The sequence below is a fragment of the Numenius arquata genome, chromosome 2, assembly GCF_964106895.1.
Source record: "Numenius arquata chromosome 2, bNumArq3.hap1.1, whole genome shotgun sequence".
NCBI lineage: Eukaryota > Metazoa > Chordata > Aves > Charadriiformes > Scolopacidae > Numenius > Numenius arquata.
Genome location: NC_133577.1, coordinates 28,267,301 through 28,286,092, shown reverse-complemented (window position 1 = coordinate 28,286,092; position 18,792 = coordinate 28,267,301). Strand labels below are relative to the sequence as shown.

At 38.3% G+C, this 18,792-nt stretch overlaps 1 protein-coding gene across 1 annotated transcript in view; it reads right to left on the bottom strand.

The window, feature by feature from the left end:
• KIF26B (kinesin family member 26B) overlaps positions 1–18,792 on the bottom strand; it is a 302,787-nt gene that overhangs the window by 189,180 nt on the left and 94,815 nt on the right. The gene's annotated exons all lie outside the window — the stretch shown is intronic.

Sequence of the window (18,792 nt, the reverse complement as noted above, 5' to 3'; positions counted from 1 at the left end):
TTCATGAAGCTCCACCAGCCAAGTCTCTGTGGCCAAAACAGCAACGCGAGGTTTCCCAACTGCCATATTTCCATACTTACTCAGCAAATGAAAAATAGGAGCAGCAGCTAGCAAAGAGAGGTTCTGGCCTCACTTTTGTGTCTCAAGGCATTTTAGAAATGCAAAAAGATACTGTGTAGCAACACAATAAAACTGCTTCATTTCTCATAAAGAGGACAACACTGACATGGCAATCTGTGGGAAGGCTGAGGTTGCCTCTAGCTTTCAGAAGTTTTTTAAATCTACTTTATTAAAGTTATTAATTCTCTTAATTACCTGTATATCCTGCTGCTGCATTATAGACCTGTGCAGCTGGAAATTAATTGGATCTTTTTCTACTGGGACTTTTATTTGCTATCAGATTAGCAACATTTTACAAGAGAAAAGGCCTTCTTTTGTGTGGCTGAAACTTGATTTCATACATCCAGATTCAGCAACCGCACTGTAATCCCTTGTTCCAATAGTTACCTTTTAAGACCTCAGCAGCCAGGCAAATTGTGCTAAAATAACTAGTGCAACAATGAAGAGTGTGTGCTGACCATGAAAGATGAGCACATCTGACTTCTTCCTCTCTGTACACATAGGGCAGCAGCTAAATGAAGTGACTGCACTTTTGAAGCCGAGGCACAAGACTCTCTAGTTCACTATGTGCAAGAGTAATACAGTTGTTACAAAAACAAACTTTCATTTCTCCGATCAGTTACTAACCTGCCAGCAATGTCAAGACATCGTAAGAAGTTCAAATCTTACTGTAGCTGTTTCCCTATCACAAACAGCAATCTGTAAGGCATTGACCTTTCACTTGCCAGTTGACAAAAACAGCTCTAGAAGCTACCAGAGTGTGTCAGCATGTGGGCTTAACTTAAATGGCATTATTGACCCAGAAAGCAATCTCTTTCTATAGCTAGCAAGAAAGTAAGCAATAAAAAACACCATTAGTTTTTCCACAAATAGGTGTATGAACCGGATCGTTAGTCTTTATTTAAAAGACATATGATCAAGTTCTACCATGAAAACATGAGGAGACAGAACTACATTTCCAGGATGAACAAAAATCTGGCAGGCTTAGAGATTCCTGAAATGATTATTGCATAAGAATGTGGCATAACATAAATTCAACCCACAAACATAATCACCTCGTGATCTGACCTTTTTGGCAGGCAAGATTAGCACATATCTGGTGGGTCTCCTACCCAGCTGCTCATGGAAAGGTGCATGGGTTTGACCCCCAAGGATCTATCAAATGCCTTGAATCTATTTAGAAACTGCTACCATTCCAGTTGCTTCCCCATCAGAAAGAAATGGTGTGTATCAGCTTCTCAATAAACTGCTGCCAAAGATTTAGTTATATTAGTGCTGGCAGAAATCACAATAATTCAAGTTGTTTTCTCTGTGTGTTAGGTCATAAGACTATCAGTAATGTGCCTAAAAAGGGAGGAACCAGGACTTGAATCTTGCATGAGGCATGAACAAACACAAAAGAGCTGCTTGCAGAGAAGAGTGAACCCATTTAGAAGCCAGGCATATTTTCGACCAAGCAATTTAGAAGCCTGGGAGATTTAAGTTGACAGAGACCGAGAAATCTTTCTCAACTCATCAAATATTTTAAGTTTGAAGATTCTGTAGTATTCTCTTCCATACACTTTCCTAAATCATCTTCACACAGAAGTACATTTTTTAAAACTGATTAAATGAGTTAACCTCTGATGCCAATGATTACTAATACTGCTTACTCAGCTTTCTCTTTTGCTGCCTCAATGAAATATTAAAAATTCATCTTCTGAAAGGACTCTGAGTAGAGTCTTGTATATCCTGATCCATCCTTTAGTGGAATAAAAGTTAAGGAGAACATTTGAATGCTTTGTTAAATTTGTATCTGTCAAGACAGGTTTAAATCTCCAAGTACTCTCAGCTCTTCTGAAAACCCACTGATACCTGTGGGCAGCAAAGAAAGCTTTAAAAAAATAAATACTGTGTTCAGATCTTAGTGTCTAGTCATTAAGTTGATGCGTTCCTTCCCTCCATTTCAAGTTTAGCTTAACCAATGCTACAACACGTTCCAGTGTATTACCTGCATTCCAGTAAGATCTCTCATCTTAAAAAGAGCATTTGGTCTCATTCATGAAGAAGAAAGCATCTTTAGTGCTTTGACTTGATTCCATAGGAAGCATTTAGAACTGCAAAGTACCCAACCTTCCGCATGAAATTTAGTTCTTAACATGCTGATATCAGCTTAAAGCTCACAATGAAATTAATATCACTGAATTCGCACATATTCAGGTGAACCATTTAACTCACCATTTGTAATGCTATATAGGAGCCAGTTTGCTTTCCGAATGCTGATTGGCATTGTCTGAAGTTATGAGGGCTCAGGTACAGAAATAAGTTCCTGTGCTGAGTCATAACAGCTGTCCACATACACACATGTAGCCTCCGGCAAATGCAAGGTAATAATGATTTCTCTTATAGTCACTTTTCTAGAACTAAGTCAAGGAAACCAAGTCAAATTATCTTGAATTTGCTGTGAACTATGAACATATATTCACAGTTACCATGTATTAATAAGCTTGCTAAAAAGTTACCAAGCTAAGTGTCTGAGTCCTAACACTTAGATTAGGCTAGGATAGCCAACATAGGAGCCAGTATGCAAAGTTGAATACAGATGTGCTCAAAAGTTACACCATATGTTCAGAAGGGTTCACTGGGGGTAAATGTAAATGTGAGGCATTGGCTATTACTTGGCCAAAAAATGCACTAATACGTGCAGAAGTGAAAACAAAAGAAGTATCAACAGAGCAGTGTTGCAGGAAAGACACTTTTAGGGGCCTGAATTCCACTTCGAAAAACCTCAGAACTGTGAGCCTTGCACTTGCCTAGGAAATGCTCTGATTTCATTCTCACAAGGAAAGATGTTGATACATTCTTCAGAAGTCAACACCATATCCTTTCAATACAAATACCTTGCAAGACCTCAACACCAGCCAACCTCTCAAGTCAAAAAGCATAATGATATCATGTTCATCTTTTCTCACAGGGAAACAGCATTTAGCCTCAACTTCCACACTGTAAGATTCCACCTTTACAGTGAATTGCACAAACCATGGCCTAATCCACCATCTCACAATGTAACAGTCATGCTGAATTGCATTGTCCTTTGGCTTTGAGTAGCTGTCTCTCCCTTTTCTGTCCCTGCTATTAATAGTCCCTTGCAGGTGTACTTCTTTCCTCCATGGTACCAACATGGAGATGTAGCAATAACTAATTTCACAGTTTTCAGTGCTAATAGAAGCAGACATGAATTAGTCTCATTTCCAGAGAAGTCAGTATGCTGTTGCTAAAGGAGGAAAAAAAAAAAACAACCAAACCAAACAACAAAACCACCCACAGGCAGTTCTGCAGAAGCTGTGCCTCAGCAGGAGTGACCTCTCTGTAAATTTAACAAGGTTGGTCTTTCTAACCTCTGTCACAATACACAAACACCTGTCTTTCTTTCATGTTAATAATAAAATTGTCCTGGTGAGGTTTTAAAATCATTTTATGACAGCAACAACTATCATTTTTAACAAGGATACATGAAAAGAGTTCAAAAGGTGCCAGAAGAGCCCTCAAATGAAACCACCAGCTGGACAGAAACAGTTCCTTCCTGGCCCTGAAGGTGAATGCCTTAAGGCATAGGTTTGATTGCCTTATTACCTTAGTTTGCATAGCTACAGCTGTTATTAGCAGTCATAAAAATCACTCAACTATAAGCATTTGACTTGGAGGCTACTTCCTGCAGTGAATTTTATCAGCTGATGAGGTGCCAGGTTATGCTATGTTATCTTCTGTTTGCTCTAGATTTACTGCCCTCTCAGCTAATGTAAGCAAAAAGAGGAGGAGCAGATCCTCAACTGAACACCAAATTAAGTTCTGTTGGTGTGTAGTGTAAACCATTAAAGAACTGTGCCTCTCTGTGTTCTGGTCACCTTTCAATGGCACAGCAAAGAGGTTGACTTGTGAGCATCAGGCTACAGTACTCTGCTGAACAGGATGGATATTTCTTGCACAGCACTAAACATATTCACAGATTTTTACATATACTCCTACTGTTTTCTATTTTCCAAGATAAATGTGGGTTTGCATCATATCATTTGCTGCAACTTCTATCATGTTTTCAATCCAAATTGTTTCAGTTGACCATTATTCAATCTGCAAGTCTTGAAGGGATCCAAGCCAAGTATAGTTTTCCAGCAGCTAGATGAACATCACATTAACTAAAGCTGACCGAGCATTTAATTCAAGTGCACACAACGATGTTTCCCCAGTATATGTAATCTGCATTTTGGTCTGCAGGAACCATCATAATCCATCTTCACTATGACAGTTTTACAGTATGAAGATCATACTCCCACTTTTCACATCAGGGTCCTTGTACACTGAGAACTTTAAGCATACTGACTGGCCATTCTCAGCTGGAATTTTTGTAGACTCAGTAATTAATACAAATCCCCATCTCTCCTGATCAGCTAAATAAGGTCAGATAAACAACAATATTTTCTCCTCACCACTGATTTTAGATGACTACTTTTTAGACAACACCAAGATAATTACTTCTCTCATACAGCATTCAAAAAAAAAAAATCAGTGATCGGTTTGGATGGTATGAACTACAGACATGCATATTTTAAAAAATGCACAGTTCTGAAAAGTGAATAATAGAGCAGAAGACGCATTGGCTCTAGTTTGGCTGTGCTAAAGGCAAAAGAGGGAACAATTGAATGTCCATAACCTGCAGCACTAACAAATGGTAACCACTCCTCAAAAAAGGATATACTTTCAAATTCCATCAGCATAACCTCTCATGAGAATTTTGGGTGGGCAAATAAATAACCACTTGATTAATCAAGGATTGTTTTCCAGTAAAGCAGAACTTAGATCAAACAAACGGTAGACTCCATATAGCTTTAATGATCTTGTATCAGCCATTTCCTGTCTAGGAGAAGGCTGTAAAAGACAAAGAAATGGCAGTTCTACGCAAAGTGCTATGCATCTTACTACCTAATGTGTTTAATTTAACTTTGGAATGCAGCGTGCACAGTAAACACTGCCAATTATTTACTCTTTACTCATAGGTACCGTATTGGTATATATTGGTATATATTTTCAAAGCAAAATCTGTTCACAGTACATATACAGCATGTTCTTCCAGTTTTTTTTATCAATTATTGCCTGTATCTATAGTACATTAATCTCAGTACATTATCTAAGGCCCATGTCATTTTCTTAATTTCTGCCTCCTTGTAGGCTTATTATTTCCTAATTTTACCACTAACATTTGCTAATTTTTATTCTTCTTCTGTTATACACCCTGATCACTTTTCCTGTTGGCAGCCTAAGAGGCAAGACAGAACAAACAAACTACTTGGAAAACTTAATAGATCTTAACAGTCAAAAGCCAGAAGGTTAAAAGAAAATTTCAGCTTAAGAAAATTGTCTCAAAGTATACAGTCAAGTCTTATAGCTACATTTATTTCTTCCTCATAAAAGTCAGCATAAAAGAAAAAAAAAAAAACTTCAAATGGCACTTCTCTACTTATTTTTTCTTTTTCTTTCTTTTTTTTTTTTTTTTTGTTTAAACATAGCAACAATTAATATATGCTGTCTTCTACATAGGACACAAACAAAGACAAAAAGTCTTTGCCCCAAGGAGTTTGCACAATAAACCAAACTGACAAAACACACTTCACTAGGGTCTAAAAATAAATAGTGATTAAAATTAGTGCAGGAACTGTTAGTTAATATTTTTTATAAGCAAACAGCAAGATTACATTAACTGCCCCCCTGGGAATAAAACAGATTTACAATAGGTTTAATTAAATGCATTCAATGAAGTCCAAATACAAAAACAACAAACAGGCTCATCATCTGAAATGGTGCCTAAGCTCTAGTAAACCATTCTGAACCATAATAAATGCCTCATGGTTATCTTCAGTTTTCATTTTGGCTTTCAGCGCTCCACAGAGAACTTTTATTTTCACATGAAATGTTTTGTATTTTTCCCCTTCAACTTGTTTACTGGATTTGTAAAAGTTTCAGAAGTTACTTCTAAATCAGTTTTTGGAAGGAAGGCTTTACTCCATTTTAATTAATTTTTAATAGAGCATCAGGGACTGATTTTCTGCTCCACAGTGACACGCCAAAAGACGGATCACTGACTACAGGTCAATGGAAGCGCAATGTTGTAATCTGTATAACTGAAGAAAAAAAAGGGAATACAAGAAGGGCATGAACTAGCTCCAAAAGGTGGAGCGCTATTGCGTATGTAGGATAATAAGGAACCAAGCCTAAAACTAATACTGCTGCTTAATGGGTATCCTTAAGAGGAGTTAAACCACTCCCCCCCTTCTACTAGCTTTCAGAAATCGGTATACTCTGATTCTTTGATTTTCTTCATATCAGCGGAATGGCATAGAGTTACTAAAAGCAAAAAGCATGATGATGCTCTGTCACCAGTGGAGTGAACTTGATTTCAGATCAGAATCTATCCTGAAGTTTATCAGCAATTTCCTTTGGAAAAGCAGCATAACAGTCTTCCTAAAGGAAATTAAGTGGAAGAAAGATGTATTTGTGTGTGTATATACATAAATACATGCACACACAAATAAAGAAACTAGACCAAGCACGCCCAAAAAATCAGAAGTGGAATGAATATACTTAGGCATTAAACCATTAAATTCTCCATACTATTTATGCATTAAACCAAAATTCAGGGATAATTCTCTAAATACTTCCTGCCACTAAGTTGCTCTGCTCACAGTGGCCACAGCAACAAAAGCCTCATAAAATGGGTGCATTTTACTGTGACCAACCCAGAGAACTAGAATTCTAAAATACCCATTCCGGCATAGCATCCCCTACCGACAGCAAGTTTCATGTGCACAGGTTTCAGTCCTATCTAACAGAAACAGATTGTTATGAAAGTTCAAGGAAAAAAGTTTACAGTTTCAAAGCCCAATTTTCCAGCAGAAGAGCATTACAAAAAGTTCCATAGGAGGAAGCAGAGCATTGTACAAGGATGAGAGGATTTTAGTATTTGCTGGAACTACCTTTATTAGGAATTAAAGCATATTAAACAAAAAGGGACTCAAGTTTTTTGAAAGAAGAAGTTTCACTGATGTTAAAACCTAAAAAACTTCAGAGGTCAATTTAAAACTTCTGTAGTCTTGTTCTTTCCCAAGGGCATGCTTTCAAGTGCATCTCTCTAAAGCAAAGGTCTTGTTTTCAAGTTTTTTCTTTTCAGAAAGCACAGTAGCAGCTTCTTGTAAATGGCAAAGTGTATGAACTCTGTGCAGTTGATAAAAATTCCAGTTTAAGCCATATTTGAAGTTAAAAAACAGTCAACCAGCAAGATATTTTTAGTTGGTCCCTTCTGTTTCCAGAGTTTTTGCAAATTTCTGTGAACCCTTATAATTTCTCTGTTTCATAATCCTCTCTGATATTGATTCTTCCAGGCAGGCACAGAAAAATTTAACTTCCACTTATGAAATGCCACGATGGCCCTTTTTGTCCTGACTGTAACAGAATAAAAAGTTATTTTCTCAACTCTTCGCAAACTGCATAGTACCCATCTCAGGCATAAACTTCCACTCTCCTGTACATCTGCTTCTTAACATGTAAAGCATGGGACGACAAGATTTGTTTCATAGAATCATAGAATCATCTGGGCCGGAAGGGACCTTCAAAGGTCATCTAGTCCAACCCCCCCCCCCCCCCGCAGTCAGCGGGGACAAACAGACAGTGGTTTCCTTCAAATGTACTTTGGGTTTGATGCTCAAAGTATTTTAGGTCCTTTTACAGGAATGGACCTTAAAGGCTGCAAAATATTATACAGTTACTGCTCCAGTTCTCTTTCAGCTGAGTTTACATTCTGTGTTTCCTGGTAGAATTTCATTTTTCCCTACTACATGTCCATGCAACATTTAAAAAGTCTTGTGAGCAAATTCTTTAATCATCTAAGCACAAACCATTCTCTTGCTCTAGTAGGGTTGTGGCTACTGACAGGTCCTTTGGCTTTCTGTGGTACCAGCTATGGATTCTCCAAGAAATTACAAAGAGGCATTTCTACTCAATTTATTCAAATTGGGCACAAGAATACTAGCAGCAAATAACGTTAACAAAAATCTTTATCACAAATGATATAAAATTGTCCAGCACATAAATGGGATACTTAGGAGCAATCAGTTGTTTTCCAGTATTTCTGTTAAGCATTTTTAACAAATAGGTGCCCTCCTGCTCTCTTAGGCTCAAAAGGACACCAAGCCATAATAAGCCTCCTCTGCCACGTTTGAAACCACCTCGACTGGAGAACATAGGAGGAATAAAGTGCAATATTATTCATATTCATTATATCATAAAATGCCTAAAGGTCCCAGAACTAACAGCCTCTTGCACCAGTGCCAACTGTCCCTGCTTCACAGACAAAGCATTGAAGGGGCAGGGACAAGAGGCAAACACTCACAATATATGACCAAAGTCATTGAGTAGTAAATGGAAAAAGCAGCAGAGAAACCCACATCACTGGGCTTGGAAAAGTCTCATAATCTACATAACCTGCACATACATAACCCCTGTCTCAAGCCCTGTTCCAGAAATCTTGATCTAGCCCTAGCTATCATAAGGTCAGGTTTTTGCATTTCACCTATTTTTATACAAGCAGAATAAATCTTGATAATCTGGTCTCTGGCAATGTTTAAAAGGATCTTTACAAAGGCTCTGAAGTGCAAGACAACACTCAGGAGATAATCAGCATCACTACTAAATCCTGGCTGCAAATGCCACTTTCAGGTATTTAGGATTAGAGAGGCAAAGACCCTTATAATGACTCACTAGGGCAGAGAATAATAAAAAGCTGGTAACATGAGAAATGGATTTTTTCCCCACAAAAAACTTATTTACATGTAAACAACTTGATCGTTTATTTAGCATTTACACCTTAAAATAAAATAGAATAGCCAAACCTTAGAATACCCTCTGATGCTCTTGTAATTTCTCAGGGAGGCCTGGTGGCCAGGAACCGTATCCAGGCTGCATCAAAAGAAGTGCAGCCAGCAGGTCAAGGAAGGTGATTTTGCCCCTCTACTCCACTCTTGTGAGACCCCACATGGAGTATGCACCCAGCTGCGGGGCCCCCAACTTAAGAAGGACATGGACCTGTTGGAACGGGTCCAGCAGAGGGCCACGAAGATGAGCAGCAGGCTGGAGCACCTCCCCTATGAAGACAGGCTGAGAGAGTTGGGATTGTTCTTCCTGGAGAAGAGAAGGCTCCGGGGAGACCTTATAGCGTCCTTCCAGTATCTGAAGGGGGCCTACAGGAGAGATGGGGAGGGACTCTTTATCAGGGAGTGTAGCAACAGTATGAGGGGTAATGGCAATGAGTAAATTTAAACTGAAAGAGGGGAGATTTAGATTAAATATTAGGAAGAAATTCTTTACTGTCAGGGTGGTGAGACACACTGGAACAGGTTGCCCAGGGAAGTTGTGGATGCCATATCCCTGGAGGCATTCAATCCAGGCTGGACAGGGCTTTGAGTAACCTGGTCTAGGGGAAGGTATCCCTGACCATGGCAGGGGGTTACAACTAGATGATCTTTAAGGTCCCTTCCAACCCAAACCATTCTATGATTCTAACCCTTAGCTGTGCCCTTCTCCTAAGTCACCAGAATAGTAGCTGGTTATATGATTTGCTGAACAGGACAATGATGTTTTCATTTACATTACTTTAAAGTAAAAAAAAGATCAGAAATCTTCCACAAGCTTGCTTGCAAACTAACCCTCAGTTAAACCTGTCTAACATTGCAAGACTCTTCATGATGACTTTCATAGAAGCTGGTCCAAATGTCAACAAAGATTTCTGAGCACATTTTCTCTGTCAGTTCTGTGATCATTGCCATGATATACCTGCATGGTACAATTGAGAATCGTGTCACATCCATTTTTTCCTCCTGCACGTTGGCAGTGAACTTCACACAAAGTCTTCAGGGATCAGAGAGACTAATCAATTAAGAACTGATGATATCTCATTACTATACATTTTCCTCTGATGCGTTCTGTATAATTTCTGATTCATTCTGTATCATTTCTTTAATAACGCTTGAGTTATTTTTTCATCTTCTGTGTTCCACTGCAGTAACTGAGAAAACATACAAGAATAAAACAGAGATGACTGTGCTTATGGTTTGTGTTTAAATCCCACAACACTGCCTAGCTCCAGTAGCCTAAAACCTTTCAGGAAGGAAGACAAGCAATAATAAACGCTATCTATCAGCTATCTGTCTCTTACAAGAAAGTAAGTACCACTCTATATGCTTTAAAATAGAAATATTTTTCAAAACTAGGCCTGAACTCTGCTTTTAGTAATAGCCTTGATTTCTTGCCAAGTAATAGATAGTGCAGTAAAAGGTGTAAAGAAATTGCAGAATTCGCATCACAGGTGTGTTTTATAATTATCCAGTGACACCAAGCTGTACTCGTTGTAAATCAATGCAGCCACAATGAAGTTAGGAAGCAGGAGTGATTTCATCAAGCATAGTTCAAATCTTTAATTCTTTTTCTGGGTTTCCCATTAGCCAAAAGCCTGTGCATAAATTTAACCTGCTATTTAATAAACACATACGTATGCCACTTTCAGAAATTCATAAAAGAATCAAACAATTTGAAGTAAAGCATAGCAGATGCATGCATACATTTATTCAAAGAGCTGTCACAACAGAAACATTTCACTTGCACTCCCACCCATACAACTATTACCTTGCACTGGCTGCAGCTTAGTCACTTGACGTTCATATCTACCAGACAGACCTGAGACTTTTTTGGCTTATAAAACTGAAGTCCTCAGATACCTTAATGACATGAATGATGGTGACTTTTGTGCTCCCGTGCAAGGAAAAGCTACAGATACTTCTGCTGAGATTTGCTAGTGACATTAAGCACAATGAGCACCAACCAACCCCTTGGAAGATGAGAGCTCATTACTCTCCCTTCCCCTTAAATCCAGAACTGCTCCAAAGGTTTAACTAGAGAGGTTAGGTGGGAGTGAAAAATAAAGTGCAATTTCATTTCTCCTCAGAGCAGTTTGTAGATTTAAAAAAATAAACAAAACAAAAAAAAAAGATAGTTTAATTAGCTGGGAGGGTTTTTTTTCTCTCACACTGTACAGATGCAATCCTTCTTATTCTTCATAAAATACAGCTACGCACATTCAAAGTTCAAAAGCTGCTGGATGATCATCCTTCTGCTTTCATTTGTCAAGGGGAGCAGTTCCAACAGACTCTTCAGCAGGGGTCAGACCAGAGGTGTATGGAAAAAGAAAGCATCCCCATCTTGCCCAAAGGGAAGTTGAGCCCACTTAGAGTGCAAGATGCCATATTCACTCCCATCACCACAGCTGTTCTCACGCTCTGACTGATCAGATCTTATAAGGCTTCACATGGGTCTCATTCTTATCTGTGTTACATCGATGTAGCCATGTCAACTGCAAAGCAATTGTCCTGGAGTGCGACAGAAGAGAGTCTGGCCTCAAATGTATCTTATCTGACAACACCCACCTCCCAAGTGTGCAATGCTCTGAAATATAAGGGAACCACCAATCACTTTAACTCAAATCCACTGAATTAAAGAGAGCTGTCCCAACAGAGAACTTGATACTCCATTTCAGATGCCATTTCAGAAACACTTTAGAGAAAAGAAAACAATGGTTTTACATGATAGCTGTGTGGAATCACATTTCAGTTACATCAGCCTCTAGCTATTTATTCCTTGCTTCCCAGAAACACAGCACAGTATCAAATAAAAAGGCTTTGTCAACCTATTTTTTGCACAGTAATGCAATTCTTTATATTTAAAAGCCCAAACCTTTTTCTAAGCAAAATCAAAGGTTAGAACAGGATTTTACAAAAAGCAAACAAAAATACATATGATTATGTTCCTAAATCTAATCTTAGTTCTATGACCCATTTCTGTAAAACAACGTGAGAAACAAATGTCCCAGTCCAGGAGACAATACACTGATTTGTGTCTTCTTCGAGTGGCAAACCTTGGGAATCTAAAGGGAAACTCCTAAAAATTTGCTTTCTAATTCTTTTGTCATCATCATTCCCTTGGTTTTGTACATGTCTATTTCCTCTCTTCTTGCAACACATGTTGAACAATAGCAAGATACAGGAGGAAGATCAGCCACAGGACTGAATGTTTGCAGCTTTAAAGACCAACATGTCGCTCATATGGGTGATTCAACCTAAGAGAGTTTTTTGAAGCCATGAATCTTCACACACTTGAGTAAGAAATTTAAAAAACAAAAAGTTCTGAAATGTACAACACACAACGTTGAACTCTGGCAATGTTGTTGGAACTGTTGGAAAAGCACTCTTCACTAATCTGTTCATCACAGGCCTCCATCCAAAACACAGCACCAGTTATCTGGTGTTTATCCTTCACCATGTTCAAGCTCTAATCTAGGCTCTCTCGAGCTGCCACTCAAGGGCCACTTCCCGAATAGAGGGACAAAGAGTCTAAGCACTAAGTACATCAGTATTCTTCTCCCAGTCAGCCCAGTTACACCTGTGCTGGAAAGCTTCAGTAGTAGTTTCAGGAATACTAGTCCTTAGCTATGTATTGGATGTATTTAAAGGAAGCCTTCTCCATTGAATATAACATACCAATTGCCTTATGCTATATGGAAATTTATCTCTTACTTTTTTGTTTAACCTAGTATCAGAAAGAAGGGAATTTTTATTGCCCAATAAATACATAATCCTTTTATGAATTTCCTAAGCTCTTGGCCTCAATACTATTTCTACAGCAATAAATTCCATAGAACTGTACATTGCCTAAAAAGTGTATTTCCTCTTCTCACTTCCAAATTGGCTGTCTTTTAACTTAACTCTCTATGTTCTTGAACTATGAAATAAAGCAGAAGTTGACCATTTTTCTTTGATTCTGTTCCACCTTATTTACAGCATAGGAAACAAAGGGACAATTTTGGGTCCATGTATCAGTTTGTCTTTTCCCTCTCTCCATCACATCTCTACATCATTTTTCCAACCATTAAAACACCTCCCATCCTCGCAGTTTATACTTTGTTTAATGGTGCAAGCAATCAGCATAGCTATTATCTCAGAAAAGAACCTAATCTCACACATGGACAAAATCCTTAAGCTAAAGAGTAGGGGAGGAAACCAAGACTCCAAATCCTCACTAATTGTGATCTGTTGGCTTTCGCTAATTTATAGGATTAACTCACTCCTCTAATAATCCACAGATTTCTTCCTCACATCACAGCTGAGTCATGGGGCTTTCATACTCATAGGATAAGCCTACTTAGCTCTTTTCAGTCCATGGGATACCCTCTACCTCTTTCTTCCCTTGGTCACCCCAGTATCATGAAGGGGAAAAGTAATGATTCTAAGGTCATTAAGCCATGCATAAAAATGCTTAAGAGATCAAATCACACCAGAGTAATGTGAAAAAGAAACCCCTCCTACAATTCACATAGATTTTAGCTTCTCCTCTGGATGATACTAGAGAATCAGTATACAACTGGGCTGTTAGTTGAGGGGGTGGACAGGAGGCATGAAATACAAATAGCCAACTCCTGTAATATACAAATTGAATGATCAAACAATCATGGCAAAGTGTCAGCTGATGACATACACTGACTTAAGTAGGGTCATATCTAATTATTAGTGATGTGGTATAAAAAGACTTTTAGGCAGAGGAGAGCTACTTCAGAGATAACTAATGCATGGGGGATGAGGGCAACAGAGATAATTAAGCAGGGATATCATTTCAGTGCCAATGAATTTGTTTGACTGTTTCTTGGCCCAGTCAAACAAACTTTGGAAATAAAATTCCTGCACTTTCATGCTACAGTCTCACTAGAGTTACTTCGCTGTTAGAGTCCAGGTCACAAATGAAAAAAAACCCAAACCATCAGTGCAAGAGTTTGCACGCATTTGTGCAGCAGCATCATTCATGAGCTCACAGCAATACAAACAAAGTTTTCTACTACATTCAGAGAGCCATCGCGCTCAAATGTGGATCTTACACATTCAGTGACTGAATTTCTATTGAAATAAAAGCCAATCAAAAATTTCTAGATCAAAACCAAACTGCACAAAGGCAAAATACCTCCTGCGTTAGGTATCTCATACTGAATCGTGTGTGGTCACATATGAATATGGTACTAGAAGACACAGTATACAAATCTCCTTTTGTTTAGTTGCTAAGATGCTTTGGCAAAATAGGCCCCACTCTAAGAAGCATGGAATAATTATAGAAGACACCTGTTAGTCTACAGATGGAGCAAGTAACTTGATTTCTGTACCTTGCATTATATACTTTAGAAGCTACCTAAATTACCCTGGCACTGTTGTAGCAATCATTAACATTTTAGCTTTATCCTGCTGAACACTTTAAGAAGCAGCAGAAACAGCAGCAAGTGGAAGAGAAATAAATTAGACAGCAGAGACTTGGAAAAAAGAAGCTTGGAATCAAAATCCTGGATGGAAATACCCCACACACAGGCATTGGCTCTGTATCTGAACTCTCCATCTTGTGCCCAACTCTAATCATTACCAGTTTCTTTTTAAAAGCCTGTGCTTGAAAGAGCTGATGTGTTATGAGACAGCCGTGACCTAAGTAAACTCCAAACAAATCATTCTTCACTGCAAAACTCCAGAGCAAGCTGGTACTTTCTCAGAGAACAGTGTTCTTCTAAACACACATTATACATAAAGAGGAAACAGAAAGCACATACTATAGGCTTTCATCAATTGTACACAAAGCCTTTGATAACTCTCTGAATACGCTTGAGGTCGTTATGCCTGGGGCCAAGAGGCTCTCAGTAGTCTAAGATCTCATTTTCCAAAGTTTTGGTCAAAAGGGTCTTTTTAAGAGCAAGGGAGAAAGGAACACTTTCTCCTTTAATATCGTTATGTACACAACACCCCTACTCAAATCCTTACATGCACCATCTTTTTCCTTACCAAATTCAAATTTTACAACCCCAAGGTATGGAGCAGGAGGTGCTCACGCTACTCACATCAACAGCCACCTTTTCTGTCACCCACCCTTCCCTTTCATGGCCCACATTGTTCCTGGAACAGTTGGCCATTTCCAGTTCTCTGGTTCTTTCTTACCTTCCCGTCTCTGAAACATGCTGTGCTAAAATTTTTTTTTGTTTGCTTTTTAAAAATATTCTGCTTAGACACGAAAAGATTCTTATGTGAATTCAGGAAGGTAAGTAGAGGACCAAGGAAGTGACCACTGTTTTATGTTCTGCAGTTCACACAATGCAGTTAATGCCATGCTGTTGGTTTAGAGGCACAACAACATGTGAGAACCATGCAGTTGATTTTAGCTAAGAGAGAGTGCCCGTTCTAAAGAGGAACCACTACTTCTAAATAATAGAACGCTTTTACTCCAGAAAAAGTATTTTAGTGTAACCAGCTTAATCTAGTTACTATTGTCAACTCCTTTCCCTTTGAAAGCAAATCCAAAAATCAGTCTGAACTACCAAGGATGCAAATCTATCTCATTCTTTAATGTGCTGGTTTTGTCTCAGCTACTTTACCAGCTTTGAATAATAAAGTAATAAAAATTTAATGTATTCAATTTAGTACCACATTCTCTATAAAACTTATGAGAAGCAATCATTTCATTAAGGTATTTGGACTTTTGGCTCCTACATTAGTACCCCAGACCCAAAGGTTTCTTTAGAAGTGTTAACATAACAACCAGTAAGCAACAGAAATGTACTGAACGCTGTGGTATCCTATAATTCACATTAGCAGCTGCACAAATAATTACAGCACTTCTCAAGTAAAACCTCACCAATTTAAATGAGTTTTCTCTGAGCAGAGATTGAAATCTCTTTGACTGTTAGGGAGATCAACAGAAGCCTTTACAAGTATTAAATACAGGATTGTATCCCCAGGGCATAAAAATGCTACCTGCCGATGACTAAAAGAACATGATTTTCAGACTTTGGATCAAATTCTATTGAATTTTGGCTAGTGTTTTCCTACATGTATTCAGCAGAAAGGGGTCCCTTTTACCCTGACCAGGTAACCATTTCAGCATTCTGGTGTTCACAGGAGGGCTTTAACGGGCCATGCCTTTTGTTTAAAATCAATCAATTCCCTCTCCCTTGCCTCTGATTCACTGTTTTGTAAGAGGACCGTTTACCAGCACAATTTGATTCAGCCCCTTTCAAAAAGAGCATCAGCTGCTCATTAATGAGCTGTGCCTAGGGGACATCACAGGTTTTTGGAACCCAATCTCTCTTTCATCAAGGAGTGGCTAAATATGGAATTGCATAAAACAGGGCTGGTATGGACTGATGCGGTCATCTACGCCATTTCCTAATCTCCAGGTGGGACCAGTTTTGCCTAGACAATTCTTAGCAGTTATTTCTGACTTGTTCTTAGGAGACTCCATTGATGAGTTCCCATAATGCCTCCATGAAATTATTAGAAAGTTTCTTTTACATCTGACATGCATCTCCAGTTAAACACAGTATTACTGCTTCTATTTTTCAGACTTTGAACATAAAACACACTACTAAATCTGGTAGTGTATAAATTGACTTCTTTTTTTTTTACTTACTCCTGAGAGCAATTACTGAATAGGGGCATGTCATTTAAGACTTACCCTTCACTACTGCAGCAGCTAAGACCTACAATATCTCAATGCTCACTTTATTTTTTATCTTATTTTTTCTGCCAAAACTGAAACGAAAGTTGTAATTCATTCCCCATAACAAGGTTCTAATTCCAGGCAGTCCAGAGCAAAAGATCCTAGGAAGGGAGTAACATCCTAGCACTTACAATAGTAGGAATACTTTTTGGTGCCTAGAATTGCCTTGAGTCAATTCTAAACCACAGAACGTCACTTAAATGTTTTCTCTTTTTGGTGATACTTCCAGCAAGAAAATACAGTCAGTTTTCAAGGTACTCAACCATTTCTGTCAAGTTATCGAGACTGTCTAACAAAAGCTAATTTACAGTGGGAGGTGTCTACAACAGGCGCCATTAAGTCTAGAGCCATGAGACTTGACTTCTCCCTGGACATCAATTTAACAAGATTATTATGTAGAAGGGTACTGTACCTCTCTGAAGTGCAAGGCTTTTTATCCCTAGAAATTATTTTCTTTTCCTCTTAGCTAATGCACAGTGAGGTTTTACTAATCACTGTTCTTAAGGGAAAGCAAGAAAATTTAATTAATATATAGACATTCACAAGTAAGTAGCTTGTGCCTCTTTTTTTTTTTTAATTCATCTTCAAATCAAGAAAGGTTCTAATTACGATGAGGTAACAGATTCATCTTCCTTGTGCTCTTCCCCAGCAGTTTTGTAACTGTAAGCGCATAACAAAAAGATAGAGAGATCTAAAACATTCTGAAAATGTGTAGCAAGTAAGATTGTACACAAAAGCAGAAAAAGCAAAGCTTGCATCTTCCTGCTACTTCAAGTTACAAATAAATTACTTTTTAAAGCTTTTCTTCTTGCTTGACTAATTCCCAGTCTGATACAGATACTACATAACCAAACGCTAAAGTCCTTTCAACGTGTTTAAAGACAAAAGCTATCATTTATTATTCCTTGACCGGACAATTAAATGTGACACTTGAGTAAAGTGAAAATTTTAACATTTGAAGGCAGAATCTCAAAGAGAATATAAAACTTACAGTCCATCACAGACCAACATCACTAGGTTTGTTTGGGGTTTTGGGGGGGGTTTCTGTGTGTCTGGTTTTTTGGGGGGGCTTCTTAGGGGGTTTTTCTGTTGGTTTGGGGGGGGGTTCTTTTTTTGGGGAGGAGGGGTGGGGATGGGGTACGGGGTGGGGGGACACAACAGTCTCTTCTATTTCAAAGTTCTTGAAAGGAGAGGGAAATGGTAGGGAACAGTCCTTAATCTAACTGGAGCCAAACTATAGGATCAGACTGGAAAGTTTTGAATGTTAGATGCTCCTCAGTGAATATCTTTAACACAAAATGAAGTATCTAGGAACCATGAACATTATTCAAAAGTAAACAAAAAACACATTTTCACAGAATATGGACCTAAAAGATTGTGAATGCAATAAAACTGAACTGATTTTCCCAATAAAAATAATAATTATTCTGTTTTCTTAAAAAGCCTTCTTTGTTTAGATGTTTTTCTTAGATCAGGTCTTTTTTTTCTTAGATCAAACTATGATCACATATTGACCTGCCCAAATGTGATTCAGGTTCACTAGAGCATAAATCCACAAAACTATAAAGTCACATATTTTCCAGATAAAATAACTGTAGTTCACTTCTGGTTTTACCAAGTCTTCTTTGGTGTTTAACAATATCTTAATGCTTATGAATAACATTTTTTTTCTGGCTGTAATATCAGTTACTCATACTGATAGATTCCTAAATTAATATTTAACATTTATCTTATCATTCATAACTTAGTAAAAAGACCAGCTTCCAAAGATTTATGTGCCTAAGGAAGCCAACAGAGGCAGCTGGAAGAATTCAGAAAGAATAGGCTTGTGTTGCAATCTGCAAGTGCTTGGGCACTCTGAAAATCCCACCACCTGCAGCTAAGTGCGTAGGAAAGCCTACCCCCTGTCATAAACAGCCCTTTTGTGCCAGCTGGTGTGGATGGGGTCTACAGGTACTTATGGGTGTGGTGTACCAGAAAACAGCAGGCCAAAGAGGAGAAGAAGAACATGTGAGACATACA